This window comes from Equus przewalskii, chromosome 22 (genome assembly GCF_037783145.1).
Source record: "Equus przewalskii isolate Varuska chromosome 22, EquPr2, whole genome shotgun sequence".
In the NCBI taxonomy this organism is placed as follows: domain Eukaryota; kingdom Metazoa; phylum Chordata; class Mammalia; order Perissodactyla; family Equidae; genus Equus; species Equus przewalskii.
In genome coordinates, this window is record NC_091852.1 from 21,065,188 (window position 1) to 21,078,531 (window position 13,344).

At 44.7% G+C, this 13,344-nt stretch overlaps 1 protein-coding gene across 20 annotated transcripts in view; it reads left to right on the plus strand.

The window, feature by feature from the left end:
* The window catches only part of KANK1 (KN motif and ankyrin repeat domains 1), a 199,323-nt gene that overhangs the window by 147,075 nt on the left and 38,904 nt on the right, over positions 1-13,344 (plus strand). The window contains exon 1 of one of the 20 annotated variants that reach the window (XM_070590474.1): positions 78-1,816. The exons of 14 other annotated variants lie outside the window; for them this stretch is intronic. The gene's annotated coding sequence lies outside the window, so the exon portion shown is untranslated. Of the gene's footprint in view, positions 1-77; positions 1,817-8,487; positions 8,630-13,344 lie in introns of those variants that run through there. 5 more of the 20 variants (XM_070590482.1, XM_070590486.1, XM_070590479.1 and 2 more) reach the window with 5 other exon arrangements.

Consider the following 13,344-nt stretch of genomic DNA (forward strand, 5'->3'; position numbering starts at 1 on the left):
CATAGTTCTAGGTCTATTTTAGGTCCTTTTTCGTAATTTTCTTTCTTTCTTTTCTTTTTTTTTTTTTTTTGTGGAAGATTAGCCCTGAGCTAACATCTGCTGCCAATACTCCTCTTTTTGCTGAGGAAGACTGGCCCTGAGCTAACATCTGTGCCCATCTTCCTCTGCTTTCCATGTGGGACGCCTGCCACAGCATGGCTCAACAAGCAGTGCATAGGTCCACACCCAGGATCCAAACCAGCGAACCCCTGGCCACCAAAGTGGAACACGCAAACTTAACCGCTGTACCACCAGGCCAGCCCCTGGTGATTTTATTTAATTGGAAAAACTTTCTCTCCGAGGAATCTTTTGTATTTTGGATATGATCTCTGTTAGGAAAATCAAGAGAGAGTCGTGGGGATTTCTGAATTTAGCCTCACAATATTTGGTTTAGTTGATAAATCCCATCAGCTTTGCAAATAATTTCGTGAAAACATTGATTCATCTTGTCCTGCCAAAGCTTCCCATCCCTGCCCACTTTTCTGGATGTCCTGTTCTCTTGCATCAACTGTCCAGTAGGCCAAGGCATTTTAAGTGTTTCTGTACAGCTGGCACATTTAAGAGGTTCCTAGAAGAAAAGGGGAGACTATGCCCAGACTAGAAATATAAAAGAGGGAAAGAAATGTGATGTTTCTAATAATTCATCAGCCCAACTGCTTAATATCTTTAAAAGCTTAGTCATGTTAAATTAAGTCTTACTTTCTTCCTACTAAAACCAAAAAAAGTTCACTTTTCCTCTGCTTTCAGTATTGCCGTCATCTAAGTCCATATACCTACTAACGTGTGGCTGGTTTATTTCCTTTTCCCCAGTATTTCAGATTGAGTGGCTGGGATGCTTTACTCAAACCAAGGATGCACCCTGGAAATTTTTGTTTGGTTGGTTGGTTTTTGGTTTTTTTTGTGTGTTATATGAGGAAGATTGGCCCTGAGCTAACATCTGTTGCCAATCTTTCCTCTTTTTGTTTGAGGAAGATTGTCGCTGAGCTAACATCTGTGCCAGTCTTCCTCTATTTTGTACATGGGATGCTGCCACAGTGTGGCCTGACGAGCGGTGCCAGGTCCACGCCTGGGATCTGAACCGGCGAACCCCAGGCCACAATATCAGAGCACACGAACCTAACCACTATGCCACCGTGCTGGCCCCATGGGAATGTTTTTGGAGGCAGCCTGTTTGGCACGTCCCCCTCCAACTGCAAGGACAAAGACGGATTTGTCTTCCTGTGACCTCGCAGAGGAGGCAGAAGTACCTGCTGGCTCTATGCAGCCTGTACCCTAAGCTGGACTCCGCCTCTTCGAGTCATGAGTCAGCCCGGTGATATACTGACTTTATAGCACACCAGGGTGGAGACCTGGAAGTCTGTAGGCCAGTAGGGGAGGAAGGGATGGTTTGCATGTCAGACCGTTCCGACAATGTGGCTTACGGGAAAAAATTGCAACACACTGAAGCCCTGTGCCACCAGATTTTTCCATTAGCGCCACGCTTTACCCAGCTTCCAAATCTGCCCCAGGGACAGCTGGTTGGCAATGTGAGGGGAAACGGCCACATCACGTCGTAAGCTGTGGTTGGTGGCCTGTCAGCCTGTCCAGGGAGGAATCGCAACAGGCCCTGAGCGTTGCCTTCCACGCTGTCCTGCATCACACGCATACAGGAGCTGTGCATTCTCTAGGGAGGGGTGCTCGCCGTTATTGGGGCACTAAAAACGGCGGCTGGAACTTACACCACCTCAGGATACTGAATTTAAATGAAGAAACCCGAGACAGAATGTCTTCCAGAAAGGTAAAGGAGGCTTAGAGTTTGGGTGCTTTTCCTCTGGGGCATTTTTCTTTGGTGTTGTGTCCTCTGGACACTTTGATGATGAAAAAGTAGACTTTCCAAATAGTGTGAATTTAACCTGTGGTGTAGTTTTGAGACTACCAGGAGGAATGGTACAAGACTCAGTCGAAATACTTCAATGCAGTGAGTTCATTCATTCAGCAGCTCACTTTTAAATGACTGCACAGAACTTCATTTGGCAGAAGGGCAGCCGTTTTCCTTTTTTGTGTAGTGGACCAACCCTGAGATCCTGTGAAATTTGGTCTGTCTTTGCCTTATTCTCACTACTTTGTGATTTGGTTTTGTTAAGGATGGCTGGCAAGATTAAGGATCATTGAGCTTTCTATACTTCTGTTATTTTTTCTCTCTCTCTCTAAACATTTTAGCTTTTAATCTGTATTCCCTTCTCTTAACTCTGAGCTGTTGCTTTTGGCCTTATGTTAACAGAAATTGTGGTGTATTTCTGTTCTCTTCAGTCCTGATGCCTGCAAAAAATGTGGTGGGCCTTCTCAGCCCACCATGGCCCCAGGTGGCAAGAGACCACCTCTGTCTACAGAGCTGTGAAAGAGGTGGGGCTTCGGCACCTTCTGAGCTGCTGTTCCCCAGTCCCAGCTGCCCTGTGCCTCTCTTAGTGGCTTTGCTCAAAGCACTATTCTCTTTACCCAAATGTCTTTCCCATAGCTGTTAGTTTAAGCCCTTCTTATCCTTCAAGTCCTGCTTCCTCTCTTACGTCTTCCAACAAGTGTTCTCAGATACTCCCGATGGAATTTACCTCTTCCTCTTCTTTATTCCTAGAGTGCTTTGTATCCTATTAAATAGTTGCCATCACTTGCTTTTAACCAAGAGTTATGGTTGTGTGCCCCACTAATCTGTAAGCTTTGAGATCTTAAGAGGCAAGATTCATGTCATCTTCCTCTTGGTATGTCCATCACACCTTGCTTAGTACTCAGCGTCTAGTCAACAGGCTCCATGCTCAACCAGCAAATATTCCCAGCACACCTACCTGTGCTGGCGTGATGCTGGGCATATAATACAGCGCACAACACAGGCACAGCACCTGCTTAAGAATTTGTGGGATTGAACTGAGCCCTGCCAGTTGCCAATCTTATATTGTTATACCCTTTGCAGTTTTCTTCAGCCTGTTCACCTGGATATTTTTCCTGAATGAACAGGTGGCTTTTACTCAGTCACACACACTCACTCGCTTTCTTCCTCCTCTCACCTCTCGACTAACTGGAAGTTGTAGTATCTGCTTTTTCTCCATCACGTGTTCTAAGGTAGAGCTTAAAATGAAATTGTTAAATGCCTTGGGTTCCAGGGAGAGGTGACCAGTAGAATGTGGTTGTCCAGGGAGGATTACGGGCAGAGGCCATTTGGAAAGTTCCCTCTAGCTCCCATGGCCTCTTCCTTTGCTCTTTCACTGATTGTTAGCAACCCAACCAGAGAGAGGGGTTGGAGCTCTACTCAGGCTTATTACCTAGTCTGGTTTGGCAGGCTGGTTGAAACCACAGATGAGAATCTGAGTTAGTGACCTCTGAGGTGGGAGTGTGGCCAGTTGGTCTACCTTCCTTCTCTCCCACAGTTTTCTTGCGAAGATCTCTACAGATCTATCCTCCCCTTTAGGTGGGAGGAAGGAAACAGTCTTTATTATCTGTTACTTACAGCCTTTATGGTCTCTATGGTAATCTAGTTTAAATTGCCTGATTTAGTTTTATGCCCCAAATTCATTTTGTCATTTCACTTTTTTGAATGTTGATTTCAAATCTTGAATGAAAATATATTGTGAGACAGTCTCTTGTTTAAATTTGATGAAAGTAATAATCATGGGGCAACCCAGACTGTAAAGAAAGCCTAACATGTAGAAATTCAATGTGACTCCAGTTTTAAGCCTTAAATGTGTTTGGTAAAATGCACTTTGTTGAGTAAGAGAGTGAAGACAGAGATTTTTTTTTTTTTTTTTTTTTTTTATTCTTTTAAGATAGGCCCAACATCCATAGAGTCCTCTTCCTAATTTCACTCTCCTGGCTAGAATCTCACACCTCATCTGGGGCACACCCTCCGCATGTTGATTATGGCCTCTCCTCAGAAAATCTCTTACATTAAGTTTTAGGAGCAGATCCTTCTAATCCAGGCATCTAAAAGAGGAGTCGTCTTCCAACAGCCAACGCTGTACACACCTAACAGGACTCGAAAGAGCTGGAAGCCCTGGCTGGACCTGTCCTTGTAATCCCCTACAAGTCCTGTCAGCTCCCGAGGCTGTGCTGGGGGTGGGTGGAGAAGGAGCCTTGGTGAGGTGGAAAGGCACTCCACCTGCTTTTCGCCCTCCTTGTAGTTTCCTTAGACACTCCAGCTTGTCGTGTCACACCCCATCACAAGCCTGAGAGGAGAGGATGGTTAAGAAACATGATAAGACATTTGAATTCTTTAGGGGTTGGGGGGAAGTCTCCAATATAGCAGAAATAATCCGGGCCCTCCAGGAGAAGGACAGCAGAGCATCCTGCTTTCAATCTGTCTCTTTTTAAGATGATGAATACGTATGGGTAGGGTTTTTGCACCTTAAGTTTACTTGCTAGAGAAATAGCATTAGGGATCCTAGGTTCTGTTTTGGTTGTTGTCTTTATCTTTATTTTTTTAATGAAATCTCTCAGTAGTAATATAGCTAAATTTAAACATGAGATTAAATTAATATGCAGCCGAATTAAAATTATTTTTTGAATATGTTTTATAGTTTGTTCCAACAAGGACTCTTGCAATTTAAAATGAGAAAGAAAAAGTTGACTACCTGGAAATGGGAAAAGGAAAGGGCTGGAAAATGGATCCCAGGAATGAAATTGGATCCCAAATGGAGACCATGAAGTCCTTGTTCGGTGTCACACCGAGGCCTGCGAGTGTAGTTCTGTTTGACCAGCCTAAGGTTTTTTCTTAATTTGAGTTAATTGCCAAGATTTTTTAAATTAGGTAGTTTTATGTAAAAACACCGATTTCTTCAGCTTCTCTTGAAAAGTCAAAGGATCTGGCATCACTGGGTGTGTCTTCTCCAGGGCTCCCGTCAACTGGAGGGGACAAGTTGCTCTCTGGACCCTTTGTTTCAGTTACTGGCCTGGACTTACTATTGGAACTTGTGATCTGGACCCTCAGGGTACTTGAATTGCTTAAGGGGCTGCGCCCAACTTGGCTCTCAGCTTCCTTTAAGCCTACAGGAAAAACACACTTTGAATTGCAGATTGCATGTGGATTAAAGCTGCCTTTCTCATCCCGGGCTGCAACACAGAATCGTCTGGGGAACTTCAAAAAGTGCTGACGGCCCTGGCCCCACCCCGGAGAGTCTGATTCATTGGGCTGGGGGTGGGGAGGTGACTCTGCATTTTTTGAAACAGCCCCAGGTGGTTGGATTGTGTCTCAGGGTTGAGAACCTGTGGCATGAGGGTGCCTGTTCTGGGAGTTTCCAGCCTTGGCACCTTCACTTTGAATGGGAAAGTGAAGTTAGGACGTCACCCCTGCGCCTCACACTCCTGCCTGGGCTGTAAAATGAGGGTGTGGGCTCAGAGTCTTGACATTTTCATACAGCTCTTTAAAAGGAAACAAACCCTCAAAGTTTGGCTTCTCTGGAAGGAATTCAACGGACTGAAGGGATCCTGGACACCTACAGTGCTGGGGGCACAGCAATGGTTGAGATGAACAGGACAAAGGTCCTCTGAGTTTGGAGGGGTGTGAAATGTGTGCACAGATGGGAACAGAGGGAAAAACGAGCCCCTCTGAGAGCCTAGAGGGGAGGAGTGGCTGGAAGGATAATGGACAACTTCAGACAGAAGTAATATTTTAGCTGGTCCTCGCAAACTAGAAGAATTTTGACTGAGAAGGTTGAGGGGGCCTGGCAGAAAGGGAGGGAACGGTACAGGCCAAAGCATTGAAACAACATGCTCTTCCTCCTCCCGCCCCCACGTCCCCTTCAGAAATGTCTGCTCCTTTCCCCCTACCCATCTTTCTGCCTCTGAGAGCTAGAGGAAAGAATGTACCTCTTGTGTGGCTTTTCAAGACTATGTAGGATTAACACAGCAGGCGAGAAAGCAGTAGCAGTATGGACGACATAAGCGTCATCTCTCAAATGCCGAGAATCATACATCCCTGTAGGGTCGCGTGAAGATTAAATGAGTTCATGAACATACAAAGCACTCAGAACAGGGAGGCCCAGAAGAATTGCACACAGTGTGGACTCTGGGGAAAGATGAGGGCAAGGAGGCCATTGCGAGACCGATAACACAGGTGCCTTTGTGCTGTGTCTGTGGGCCTGGAAACGTGTTAAGAAATCAGTAGGAAGAGGAAGGTAAATTGAGGGTATGTCAGGAACTGCGCATCTTGAGATGTCCAAATGTAATTCCCTGTTAACCACTCAGTACCTCATTCAACTTTGGCTTTCTCTCTAGACTAGGAGTCAGGCCTTCTGGGAAAGAAGCCCTGATGCAGTGGTCCTGTTAAGTAAGGACCCAGAAGAGCTGTGGCTTCAGATATGCCTGACGGCAGTCTCCAGGTTGTGCAGCCCCCATCCAGGGGAGGAAGCCTGTGGCGGTGCGTTCTCAGCCGGCTGGTACCACAGAAGTCTTCTCATAGCCGGTTTCCCTTCGCCCTGGGAGTCGCCTTTTCTGGCTGCTCCCTACCTATCAGAGGAAAAAGCCTGAGTACATCTTCATCCTCCCAGATCTCGTTTGGCTGCTTCTTTTGTACATAAATTAAGAGAGTAAAGGCCAACAGGTGTGTCTTTCTCCCTACAGTGGGAATCTTTGTGTCTGATGGTTTCCAGGCAGAGAGAGCTCCCGTCGTTCATTGTCGCATCCCAACTTTTGTCATCCTTGATAAAGGACTAGATATTTATTTGCATACGATGACTTTTTCTGCTAGACTTCGCCTTCATAGAAGCACACATACAAAATACTTAACTGTTTTATAAGAACAAGCTATATTCTTACCAGAACACAATATTTATGAAATAAAAATTTAGCAGAATTTTTTTTGCAGGATTAAGAAACACTGCATTCAGATGCTTTCCTCAGTTTAATTCTTAAGAACAAGTCTTTTGATACTAATATTTAGTTTGGAATATAATAATGTGACTAAATAATACCAGAATTTTCTCAAAAGTAACAGAGAAGAAAATTTCTCTGTTAAAAGCAAATGATGAAACAGGCCAAGGGCATTTTAAAGATGATGGGCATTTTCTAAAACTGGGTTGTGGTGATGGATGCACAACTGTATACATTTACTAGAACTTATCAAACTGTACACTTAAAACGGGTGAGTTTCATGGTATGTAAATATCTCAGTATAAGTTTTTTTAAGTATAAAAAAAGGGGGAAAAAATAGGCCTAACTCAAATCTCTTATCTAATGTACGTATTGTTGGAAACAATAATTTGGAATTATTGAGACCCAATATTTCAAAGTATCTGGTGCTTGAAACTTTGTTCTTAGTTTATTTCTCTTTGAATCACTTTATTTGATGTAAAACAAGCCAAAATGAGTCCCGCACCCCCTTAGAAAGTTTCATCTTTGTAGCTTCACACAGAAAAATATCTGTTCCAAAGATAATCACTTTTAAAGCATCCAGCCACCAGGTGTGCACCGGGAGGTTGGAATGAGAAGGTAAATGGAGCGAGGGGTGGAGCGGGCACTAAGATGAACCAGTTAAACTGGGCAGATCCATTGGATTCTTGTAAAACCTTGTCCCTCCACGCAGCTGTCCCGGGGTTTGAATTTTACAAAGCAGGCGGTTTAGAATCATCCCTAATCTTTGTTAATCTCTGTTTCATTGTTTAGAACTTGCTTTGCTTGTTTGCCCTGTAGACGGAGTTCAGTAAATCTTGTTCCACTAGAGCCGCATTTACCCAGTGTACTTAGTGCACGTGAAGACCAGGTCTAAAAGAACCTTTTCTCTCTCGCTCTCTCTTTTTTTTTTTCTTTTTGAGATAATGAATTTAAACCATTAGACAGACATATCATTCTTACTAACTTTTTCAAACAGAAACAAAAGGTTGCTCAAAGATGTTATCACCCTAAACCAAAATGCACTTGTTTGGGAACTAATTCATTGTCTTTGAAAGTCACATGATCTAATTTGGATAAAATGTTTAAGGTAATATAAAAAAAAAAGTTTGAGTCTATAGTTTACAAATGGGAGAGTCTTTAGTCTTCAAATTACATGTTGCATTAAATAAGAATAGCCAAGAAAAGGAAGCTCTCGCCTCCAGCCCAGCCTGGGTTCAGCGTGATTCTAAATCATTTCCTTCGCTGGAGCTCAGTTATAACAGGGAGCCTTCTCAGTGCTGGAGGGTTGCCGGGAGGGAGTAAGTCAGCGGGAAGAATGAGGAAACATTTGCTGCCCTTCTGTCTCAGTTCTTCCTGGAATTGACAAGGTTACAGTTGGATTTCTAGGTTAGCATTTCATGTGTCTAAAGAGCACGAGGATAGTTTGTTTGAAAAATTAGAAGGGGCAGGGGAGAGATCTGTCTTCACCTCTTTTTTGTTATTGTTAAGATTCTTGCTGGCGATTTCTTTCGTTGGTAGTTTTTGCTGTCTCACTGCCGCTGAGAGTCCTGGAATTAAACCCGTGGCCAGCGGGCTGTTAGTTGGTCAGGAAATTCCAAATGGGTATAAATAAATTCTCTGCGGCAGCTCCCGGGCTGTGTGCCTGCTAAAGTGTGTTGTCCCTTTAACGCCGAGGGAAGCATGCCTGAGACTTGGCTTCCTGCTTGCTGAAAATCACAGTTATTTTGTTTCTGGGTGGGTGAGTAAGAAAGCCCAAAAAAAGAAAAATAGACGAGAGCATGACGTTTGGGTGGGAGCTGGTGAAATATAAACTCAAGCTCTGTAGGTTATGAAAAATATTTGCTTTCATTACAAGCTGGAAAAGATAACTCAGTCCTTGATTTTTGGTTCAGTGAACATTTTGGCTTTCGCTACGGCTTTAACATAAAGATGTCATTGTCATGGGAGTGAAAGGTTGTATGTATATGTTAAGGTTTGAGTTCTTGAGTTTATGGTTTACTTAAATTCCAGAATTTCCTTTTTTGTTGTTAAATGTATTTTTGGTCATTTGTTTTCAGCTCTGTTTTTCTGATGGAGAGCTGCTCACTATGCCTTAAAGCTGTTTTCTTTTTCTTATATAAACATTATAAAACAAGGGCTGGGATTCATACAATTACTTCAGCTCCCCCCACCCCAAAAAAAACTACTGTTTTGTTAGAAAAACCCTTTCTGTCCCAAAGTCCTAGCTTGTGCTCCTTCTCTGCTTGGCACAAAATTACCCTTTGAACTGGCACATTTTCCTGTTTACGCTTGCAGCAGCATGTTATTTTTGGAGAAAGTTTGGAAAACAGCATTTAGTCCCCAAGCTAGTTCTCTTCTGTGCATGGATGACAAATTTAGGCTGTATTTCAGCATATTTATGTATTGGCATATATTTCAACATTTCAGCAACAGTTCTTTAAATTAGACAGTGGACACTGGAGAGCAGCACTCCTGAGGCTGGTGAAGAGCAAGGACTGAAGTGCCCGTGGCGTCTTGGCTATTTCAAGACCGATTTTGGTAGAGTCGCTGCATCTTATAGTTGGCACTGAACACTGGAGAAGAGGGCCATTGTATAAACCTCAAGACTTCTGTAATGTCACGTGCCTCCTTAACACAATGTGCCCTTTATTAAGACTTAGCCCATTCCATTCCCATGAGCAGTCAGCCTTCCCACTTTCTTCCCCCTCAACCGCTCACCTGCAGCCTGGCTTCTGGACTCTTAAGACATGCCCAGAGTAGAACTGATGATAACAGCGAAGGAAAGCGGCATTTGGGGATTGCTAGGTTGTGTCAGGTGTTATGCTGCAACTGGAAAGGTGCTGCCGAACGGAATGGGCAGAGAGCAGAGAGCAAGACCGTAGGCTCTGACTGCCTGAGCTCATCTGGTGTGACGGTTGCTGCAGTTAATTTCTTTCTTCACTTGATCGCATGGCATGCGATATTAGGAAAGTTTGTGTGAAGTATGGTGAAAGAGTCGAAGCAGCCATTGGAAATCGTGGAGTCCCACCAGCCTCCCCAGTGTACGCACATAGACCTCCTTGCTGCATTGTGCAATTCCAGGAACATTGCTTGTCTGTGAACTAGGAAATATTTAAAGCTCCTGTTCTTGTTTTATGAAAAGAAACTTATACCTTCCTCCCAATTTAGGCAAGCCATTCTGGATGACTGCCTGGAATGCATTCGGTGGTTCTAAAGCACGTCTCTGCACAGTGTGCTAAAGAATGCTCTACTCTTAGACTTCGGTAGAGATAGAGGAATGGGATTGTTTAGAAAAGTCAGTGTAGACCTTTGTCCTCTTATTGTGAGAAGGAAATATTTTAGCTTATAATATACTTTCATGTATACTTTCAAAGGTTGGGGGATGTTTGTCTACTTTTGCTTTTGTTTTGTTTTACCTTCTTCCTGTGCATAATTGATGCTGGACTAGGGCTCCCTCGATACCTAACCAGCACCCACACTCTGCCCTCCCTGAGCCCCAGTGTGCACACACGTACATGTGCATGTCCCCTGCAGGGCCCAGCCAGTGGCTCCTTTATCCACTCCAGGAAGCAGAGACCCACTTAGACCTCAAGATTTTAGCAAACTTATTTGCTAAACACCTCAAACTCTAGCTTCATGGTGAGGGGAAGTTCTGGATCATCTGGGATCCAGGATCATCTGGGAGCCAGGACTGTATGCTTCACCAAACAACAGAGGGTGATTCAGTCATAGTAAATAATAATAGCAAGCCACAGACATGGTTGTAAGTGGTCCACAACAACACTGTGAAGCAGGTCTATTATTTTCCCCATTATATAGTTGGACTAGAATCTAACTTGCCAACAGCTGGAAAGTGGCAGAGCCAGGATTCAAACCCACGCAGTCTGGCCCCAGAGTGCCTGCTTTTAATCATTACATGTCTTCCTCCGCCATGCCTTGTTAATCAGTAGATGCCTAGATGTAGGGCTTTTCATTTCAACAAATGTTGAGTATTCTGTGTGCCAAGCACTGAGGGTTAGAGAAAGAAATACTGCTAGGTTCCTGCCCCCTGGTGGGGCAAGACAGGCACATGCCTGCTAACCATCACAGAGGACAGTATGTATGGGCAAAGTGTTTTAGAAGAATGGAGGGAAGAAGGTGACCAATTCTTCCCAGGACAGAGCAGTTGGGGATAAGCAAAGACTTTACAAAGGGTGGGATATTTGGTTTGGGCCATTAAGGACAATGCAGGTAGTTCTGACAGAGAGAACAGGTTGGGGAAGGGCGTGCCAGGTACAGGGAACAGAATGCACAAAGGGAGATAGGCTTGGAAGTTGCTCGGTAGGTTGAGGTTCAGGGTGGGGAGGAAACTGGGAGGTGCTGGATCGGGGTTAAATTGTTGAAGACTTAATGTCACAGAGATCAGGAGCTTTTAGACTTGATTCTCTATCGTGGGGCTCCCAGCATGTCCATCTGCAAGATTAATGCTTGAGAAGCTCTGCGAGTTTCCAGGGATACCTCAAACAAATGTAAAATTCCTCCAAGGATATGTAATACAGGAGAGCAGAGACATCAGCCCTGATGAAAACAAGCTGCTTTATTTGCATATGAGCAACGGCAGAGACTTGGCTGTGCTCCCTGGTGACTGACTGCACTCATGTACCCCAGACGCTGAAGGCACAACTGAAGGATGGTTATTATCTCGTGTGTGTATATATATATATGTGTGTGCATATGCATGTGTGTAGAGACACGCCTTTGTCACGTCTCTTTAATCTCCTTCAATCTAGAACAGTTCTCAGCCTTTCCTTTCTTTCATAAGCTTGACAGTTTTAAAAAGAGACACTTATTGTTCTGTAGGATGTCTATCAGGCAGGATCCATCGACATTTCCAGACTCAGTCCAGGCCTTCTAGGCAGGAACACCACAGGAGTGATGCTGTGTTTTTCTCAGAGCATGACATCAGGGGCACATGCTCTTGGCCTTCATCGCCTGGCCCAGGTGGTTGGTTATCTGTCAGCTTTCTGCACCGGGCAGTCACCATTTTTCCCTTTGTTATTGATAAGTATTTTGTGGGAGGTATGCTGAGACCACACCAATGACCTGTTCTTCAGTAGGAAGTCTCTACCTAGAAGCTTTAGCGTCCTCTGATGATTCCTGGCTGAATCAGCCACTGTTATAATGGTAGTTAAATGGTGATTTTCTGTTTCCATAATTCCTCCTTTACTTATTAGTTGCCACTCTACTGTATTTACTTATTATAATATTATGGACTCACAGATACCTGACTTATTCACTGGATTGTAATCTGCTATTATCATTAATCACTTTGTGTGTGTGTGTGTGTGCGTGTGCGAGTGTGTGTGTCGGCGGGCGAGGAAGATTGGCCCTGAGCTAACATCTGTTGCCAATCCTCCTCTTTTTTGCTTGAGGAAGATTCTCTCCAAGCCAACATCTATGCCAGTCTGCCTCCAATTTGCATGTGGGACGCTACCCCAACATAGGCCAACAGGCAGTGTGCAGGTTCACACCCAGGATCCGAATGCGGGAACCCAACCACTATGCCACTGTGCTGGCTCCTAATCAAATTATTTTGATGCTCAAATTATCCCAGACCTGGACAGTGAGAGCCTAAAAGAGAGTTTCTGAGACAGATAGACCCTTAACACTGTCTTTAAATAGCTAATCTGATGTGTGCTGACAACTGAGAATAACGAGTAGGCAGCACGCGGTCTCCCGAGTTCCAGATGCTGTGTGCACCTCAGGCAGTAAGGGCCACCTGCAGTAAGATCCTTGTCAGGCAGGCAGACAGTTACACTCAGGTGACTCCAGGGGGGGGGCCGACCCGAAATTTGGCTTGTCAGCATCTAGTGGGTAGACCGTCTTGAATTTTCAGAGCATATTGCTACGTTCCCCCAGTCTTTAGCCTTCGTTGTTAGGTAAGTGGGCCCCTGGTCAGGCATGGGCAGAGAAGTAGGGACTAGCCCCGGGAGCACGAAAGGTTGGCAGTAGCGTGTTGCCCCGTCTTTTTTCTCTGCGCCATGGAGACACTTGCCAGCTGCCAGAGTCATCGGTGTCATTGCTTCACAGACATTTTCAGTCCCTGCTATTCCCATCATAGCTCCAAATACAGAGCAGGTTTGCGCTCTGCATCTCAGCATGCGAGATCAGAGCCTGCATTCCCTGGATGTCCTCTTCCTTCTTCCTGCCTTTCCTCATGCCACACCTGTCCCTCCCAGATTAGATTGATCTGGCTTTAATGCCCTTCAGAAGAGGAAATCCCATCATTTTTCTCTGCAGTGAGTCATCCACGGGGTTTAAAGAAAAATATTTTCCTTTTTTATTAGCAGAATGAGGTCGTGGATAGAACCCCAGAGGACGAGTCCAGAGACCTGGTCCTGGTCTCCAGCTCGGCCCAGGGGAGCTGGGATTCATCAGACTGCCTCTGTTTCTCAGTTTCCTCCTCAATATTTC